The sequence below is a fragment of the Triticum dicoccoides genome, chromosome 7A (genome assembly GCF_002162155.2).
Source record: "Triticum dicoccoides isolate Atlit2015 ecotype Zavitan chromosome 7A, WEW_v2.0, whole genome shotgun sequence".
Lineage (NCBI taxonomy): Eukaryota > Viridiplantae > Streptophyta > Magnoliopsida > Poales > Poaceae > Triticum > Triticum dicoccoides.
The window spans coordinates 633,560,119-633,567,045 of record NC_041392.1 but is presented as its reverse complement, the minus strand read 5'-3'; positions in this window follow the sequence as shown (position 1 = coordinate 633,567,045).

Below are 6,927 nucleotides of genomic sequence, written 5' to 3'. Positions count from 1 at the left end.
CCACCAACCGGGACCAAAGGCCTCTTTTTAGCAGCCCAAAGGGCGGGAAGTGGCGGCCTTTGGTCCCGGTTGGTGCCACTAACCGGGACTAAAGGGGGGCATTGGTCACGGTTTGTGCCAAGAACCATGACCAATGCCCCCTTTAGTCCTGGTTGCTGGCACCAACCGGGACCAAAGGCCTTATGCTGCCCCATGCCAAAACTTTAGTCCCACCTCGCTAGCTGAGAGAGCTTGAGAGTGGTTTATAAGCGCTACTGCGCCTTCCCTCTCGAGCTCCTCTCAAATGCAGGCTTTCGGGTCTAACCCTGCGCTGTGTGCCTGTGGACCTAATGGGCCTCCTGCGGGCCTGAATCCTGGCCCATGGTAGGGTTTCTGGTCGTATTCTGGCCGTGGGGGGCCAGTAGGTGGTACTTTTTTTGTTGCTTTATTTATTTTATTTTGTCTCTGCTTACAACAAAAATACTTATTGTTGCTATTTTTTCCAGTTTTTTTGTTTTGTTTTCTGCATTATTTATTTTCTTTTGTTTTTTGCTTTATATTTTAATTCTTTTTTGCTTTTAGTTTTAGAAAAATTATGAACTTTCTGTTAGTGCCATTAGTTTTCATATTTGAAAACACTGTTTTAGTTTTTTTGTTTTCTTTGTTCCTTTATTTATTTTATTTTGTTTCGACTTACAACAAAATACTTATTGTTGCTATTTTTTTCCAGTTGTTTTGTTTTGTTTTCTGCATTATTTATTTTCTTTTGTTTTTTGCTTTATTTTTTTATTCTTTTTGCTTTTAGTTTTAGAAAAATTATAAACTTTCTGTTAGTGCCATTTGTTTCCAAATTTGAAAACATTTTTTTAGTTTTCTTTGTTTTCTTTGTTGCTTTATTTATTTTATTTTGTTTCTATTTACAAAAAAATACTTATTGTTGTTATTTTTTTTGTTTTCCAGATTTATTGTTTTGTTTTCTACATTATTTATTTTCTTTTGTTTTTTGCTTTATTTTTTATTTCTTTTTGCTTTTAGGTCAGCAAAATTATAAACTTTCTGTTAGTGCCATTAGTTTTAGAAAAATTATAAACTTTCTGTTTGTGCCATTAGTTTTCTAATTTGAATAGTTAAAATTTGAATTCTTTAAAATTTGTGTGAATCACAAGTTTGTGATTAACTTTACTAAAAAATGAACATAGATGCACCTATAGAGAAAATTCGACCTAAATTCATAGTTTTCAAATGAACTCTGAAAAAGTTGGCATAGCATACTCGTGTGTTACAAAGTTGGCATGGTATCATCATAATAGTTGTGGGAGAAAGTCTTCACTTTTTCTTAGCTTGTGTCATTTGCTTATTGCGCCGTAACCATGGATAATCTTCATCGTTTATCAGGATGCTTGGGTCAGCCTTAACATTGAAGGGAGGAATTTCATGAAACTTTTCATAATCTTCAGACATGTCTGTCTTGCCGTCCACTCCCAGGATGTCCCTTTTTCCTGAAAGAACTATGTGGCACTTTGCCTCATCGTATGATGTATTCGCTTCCTTATCTTTACTTTTTCTCGGTTTGGTAGACATGTCCTTCACATAGATAACATGTGCCACATCATTGGCTACGACGAACGGTTCGTTAGTGTACCCAAGATTTTTCAGATCCACTGTTGTCATTGTGTACTGTGGGTCTACCTGTACCCCACCGCCTGACAGATTGACCCATTTGCACTTAAACAAAGGGACCTTAAAATCATGTCCGTAGTCAAGTTCCCATATGTCCACTATGTAACCATAATATGTGTCCTTTCCGCTCTCGGTTGCTGCATCAAAGCGGACACCGCTGTTTTGGTTGGTGCTCTTTTGATCTTGGGCGATGGTGTAAAATGTATTCCCATTTATCTCGTATCCTTTGTAAGTCAATACAGTCAAAGATGGTCCCCTGGACAACAATTACAACTCATCACAAACAGTGTTGTCACCTCTGAGACATGTTTCCAACCAACTGCTGAAAGTCCTGATGTGTTCACATGTAATCCAGTCGTCGCACTGCTCCGGGTGTTTGGAGCGCAGACTGTTCTTGTGTTCATCGACATACGGGATCACCAAGGTAGAGTTCTGAAGAACTGTGTAGTGTGCTTGAGACCAAGAATATTTGTCCCTACATATTATTGAGTCACTTCCAAGAGTGCCTTTTCCAGTCAGTCTCCCCTCATACCGCGATTTAGCAAGACTGATCTTTTTAAGGCCAGGAATGAAGTCAACACAAAACCCGATAACATCCTCTGTTTGATGGCCCATGGAGATGCTTCCTTCTGGCCTAGCGCGGTTACAGACATATTTCTTTAGGACTTCCATGAACCTCTCAAAGGGGAACATATTGTGTAGAAATACAGGCCCCAGGATGACAATCTCGTCGACTAGATGAACTAGGACGTGCGTCATGATATTTAAGAAGGATGGTGGGAACACCAGCTCGAAACTGACAAGACATTGTGCCACATCACTCCTTAGCCTTGGTACAATTTCTGGATCGATCACCTTCTGAGAGATTGCATTGAGGAATGCACATAGCTTCACAAGGGCTAATCGGACGTTTTCCGGTAGAAGCCCCCTCAATGCAACCGGAAGCAGTTGCGTCATAATCACGTGGCAGTCATGAGACTTTAGGTTCTGAAACTTTTTCTCTAGCATATTTATTATTCCCTTTATATTCGACGAGAAGCCAGTCGTGACCTTCATACTGAGCAGGCATTCAAAGAAGATTTCTTTCTCTTCTTTCGTAAGAGCGTAGCTGGTAGAACCTTTATACTGCTTCGGAGGCATGCCGTCTTTTTCGTGCAAACATTGCAGGTCCTCCCGTGCCTCATGTGTATCTTTTGTCTTCCCATACACGCTCAAGAAACCTAGCAGGTTCACGCAAAGGTTCTTCGTCACGTGCATCACGTCGATTGAAGAGCGGACCTCTAGGTCTTTCCAGTAGGGTAGGTCCCAAAATATAGATTTCTTCTTCCACATGGGTGCGTGTCCCTCAGCGTCATTCGAAACAGCTAGTCCGCCGGGACCCTTTCCAAAGATTACGTGTAAATCATTGACCATAGCAAGTACGTGATCACCGGTACGCATGGCAGGCTTCTTCCGGTGATCTGCCCCGCATTTGAAATGCTTGCCTTTCTTTCGATATTGATGGTTGGTCGGAAGAAATTGACGATGGCCCAGGTACACATTCTTCCTGCATTTGTCTAGGTATATACTTTCAGTGTCATCTAAACAGTGTGTGCATGCGTGGTATCCTTTGTTTGTCTGTCTTGAAAGGTTACTGAGAGTGGGCCAATCGTTGATGGTTATGAACAACGACGCCTTTAGGTTAAATTCCTCCTGTCTGTGCTCATCCCACGTACGTACACCATTTCCATTCCACAGCTGTAAAAGTTCTTCAACTAATGGCCTTAGGTACACATCAATGTCGTTGCCGGGTTCCTTAGGGCCTTGGATGAGAACTGGCATCATAATGAACTTCCGCTTCATGCACATCCAAAGAGGAAGGTTATACATACATAGAGTCATGGGCCAGGTGTTGTGATTGCTGCTCTGCTCCCCGAAAGGATTAATGCCATCCGCACTTAAAGCAAACCATACATTCCTTGGGTCCTTTGCAAACTCATCCCAGTACTTTCTCTCGATTTTTCTCCACTGCGACCCATCAGCGGGTGCTCTCAACTTCCCATCTTTCTTCAAGTTCTCACTGTGCCATCGCATCAACTTGGCATTCTCTTCTTTTCTGAACAGACGTTTCAACCGTGATATTATAGGAGCATACCACATCACCTTCGCAGGAACCCTCTTCCTGGGGGGCTCGCCGTCAACATCACCAGGGTCATCTCGTCTGATCTTATACCGCAATGCACCACATACCGGGCATGCGTTTAGATCCTTGTACGCACCGCGGTAGAGGATGCAGTCATTAGGACATGCATGTATCTTCTCCACCTCCAACCCTAGAGGGCATATGACCTTCTTTGCTGCGTATGTACTGTCGGGCAATTCGTTATCCTTTGGAAACTTCTTCTTCAATATTTTCAGTAGCTTCGCAAATCCTTTGTCAACCACAACATTCTCTGCCTTCCACTGCAGCAATTCCAGTACGGTACAACCCTTTTTTGTGATCCTCTAACATGCGATCGAACTTCAGCTTCTCCTTTTGACTTTCGCATTGCGTCCTTGCATCGACAATGACCCGGCGGAGATCATCATCATCGGGCACATCATCTGGTTCATCTTGATCTTCAGCAGCTTCACCCGTTGCAGCATCATTGGGCACATCATCTGGTTTCTCTTGATCTTCACCAGCTCCTCCCGTTGCAGCATCACCGTATTCAGGGGGCACATAGTTGTCATCGTACTCTTCTTCTTCGTCGTCTTTCATCATAACCCCTATTTCTCCGTGCCTCATCGAAATATTATAGTGTGGCATGAAACCCTTGTAAAGCAGGTGGGAGTGAAGGATTTTCTGGTTAGAGTAAGACCTCGTATTCCCACATTCAGTGCATGGACAACACATAAAACCATTCTGCTTGTTTGCCTCAGCCGCATCAAGAAACTCATGCACGCCCTTAATGTACTCCGAGGTGTGTCTATCACCGTACATCCATTGCCGGTTCATCTGCGTGCATTATATATAATTAAGTGTCCAAATTAATAGAAGTTCATCATCACATTAAAACCAAAATGCATACATAGTTCTCATCTAACAACATATAGCTCTCCAGAGCATCTAATTAATTAAACCATACATTGAAACTATGTAAAACATTTCAATGCAAAAACAAATGCGATCATAATCGCAACCAAGGTAACAATTGATCCAACGGCATAATGATACCAAGCCTCGGTATGAATAGCATATTTTCTGATCTTTCTAATCTTCAAGCGCATTGCATCCATCTTGATCTTGTGATCATCGACGACATCCGCAACATGCAACTCCAATATCATCTTCTCCTCCTCAATTTTTTATATTTTTTCCTTCAACAAACTGTTTTCTTCTTCAACTAAATTTAACCTTTCGACAATAGGGTCGGTTGGCATTTTCGATTCACATACATCCTACATAAATAAAATCTATGTCACGTTGGTCAGCATAATTTTCATAAACAATAAATGAACCAATAGTTATACAGATAATATATATACCACATCCGAATCATAGACAGGACAAGGGCCGACGGGGGCGGATACCAAAACCATCACACTATATAAGATGCAATAATAAAAGTAAGAAAATAATACAAGTATCTATGTAAACATACAAGTAAGAATATTTTTCCTTCCAGAAAGAAGATAAGAACAAGAGGCTCACCACGGTGGTGCCGGCGATGAGCTCGGCGCGGGTGATCGACGACAGTGAAGACGGGGACGGGGCGTGACAGACCGCTAAATCTAGACAAATATTGAGGAAAATGGAGCTTGGAGGTCAAGCTTAGAGAAGAGAAAGCTTAAGTAGTGTGGCTCGGGCATTCCATCGAACACCTTGTGTGCATAAGAGGTGAGCTAGAGCACCACCAATCCCTCTCCCCCTCGGCCAGAAAAAAAACAGAGCACTGTGCTCTGCTCTTACGCAAGGGGGTATATATAGGCACCTCATTGGTCCCGGTTGGTGGCATGAACCGGGACTAAAGGGGAGCCTTTGGTCCCGGTTCAAGCCACCAACCGGGACCAATGGTGGTGGGCCAGGAGGGAGGCCCATTGGTCCCGGTTCGTCTCACCAACCGGAACCAAAAGGTCCAGATGAACCGGGACCAATGGCCCACATGGCCCGGCCGCCGCCCTGGGCTCACGAACCGGGTCCAATGCCCCCATTGGTCTCGGTTCTGGACTGAACCAGGACTAATGGGCTGACTCGGCCTGGACCAAAGCCCTATTTTCTACTAGTGGATAAATCAAATAGAGCTCAATTCCAAACCAGAGAATCCTGCCAGGATCCCACCTACACATGTACAAACAAATCCACCGACAGTAGTTCACATGCATGAATTAGCCAGTAGCCACCAGCAAGAATCATGAAGCAACTAACATAATACTGCTAATACCACACTCGCCCAAATTACTGGTAAACCCAAGCAATCTAATATTCGATATTCAGATTTCTGATTGGATCACTGCAGAATTAACCAAATCAATATTAGCTCGTCCACCACTTGGTATGGTAGCACCATAGCAGGCACATCTTCCATACAACAAGTGAAAAAGATATAACATCACTGGAGTGAGAGAAAGTAACATCGTAAGCAATGACTAAAAGGATGGCAACATAGTACTCCCACGATTTTTATAGGATCAAAGATGCATACTACTTCCCACATAAAAACACTGCAAGTCAGAATATAGCTTAGGAGCTATAATATCCACTAGTGCACCAGGTAATTCACGGATACAGAAATTACAAAATGTCTAAAACCAGTTATCGTATTAGGACAACTTGATTGCCTGAGAGATCATCTGTGTGATGTCCATCGGATCTGTCTCTGCCTTTGGATAAAACAATTGCTGGAGCGTCCCTATATAATGCCTCGTCATACAGAAGATACGAGAAGATACGAGACATCATACGACCATTCCTAGTAGAACACCTCTATCTGTTTAAACACGTGTTGGAGTGTCCCTATATAATGCCTCGTGTCTGAAACTACAAGTTGTATTTCAGATCCTCAAGACACAACTCCAACACTATTCACAAGCACCCCCTTTACCAAAGGATAACACCCCTACTTGCTAACTGATTATTCTCAAGGAATTAGTAAAAGAAAGTTTTAGGTACAGTGAACTGATGCACTCGAGGACGGACCTTGATGACGACGGGGGTGACCGACTTGTCAAAGCAGAAGAAGGTGCTGGAGCGGCGGGCATACTGCTCCAAGCGAGAGCACCATCAACAACTTGTGCTCTGACTCCTCT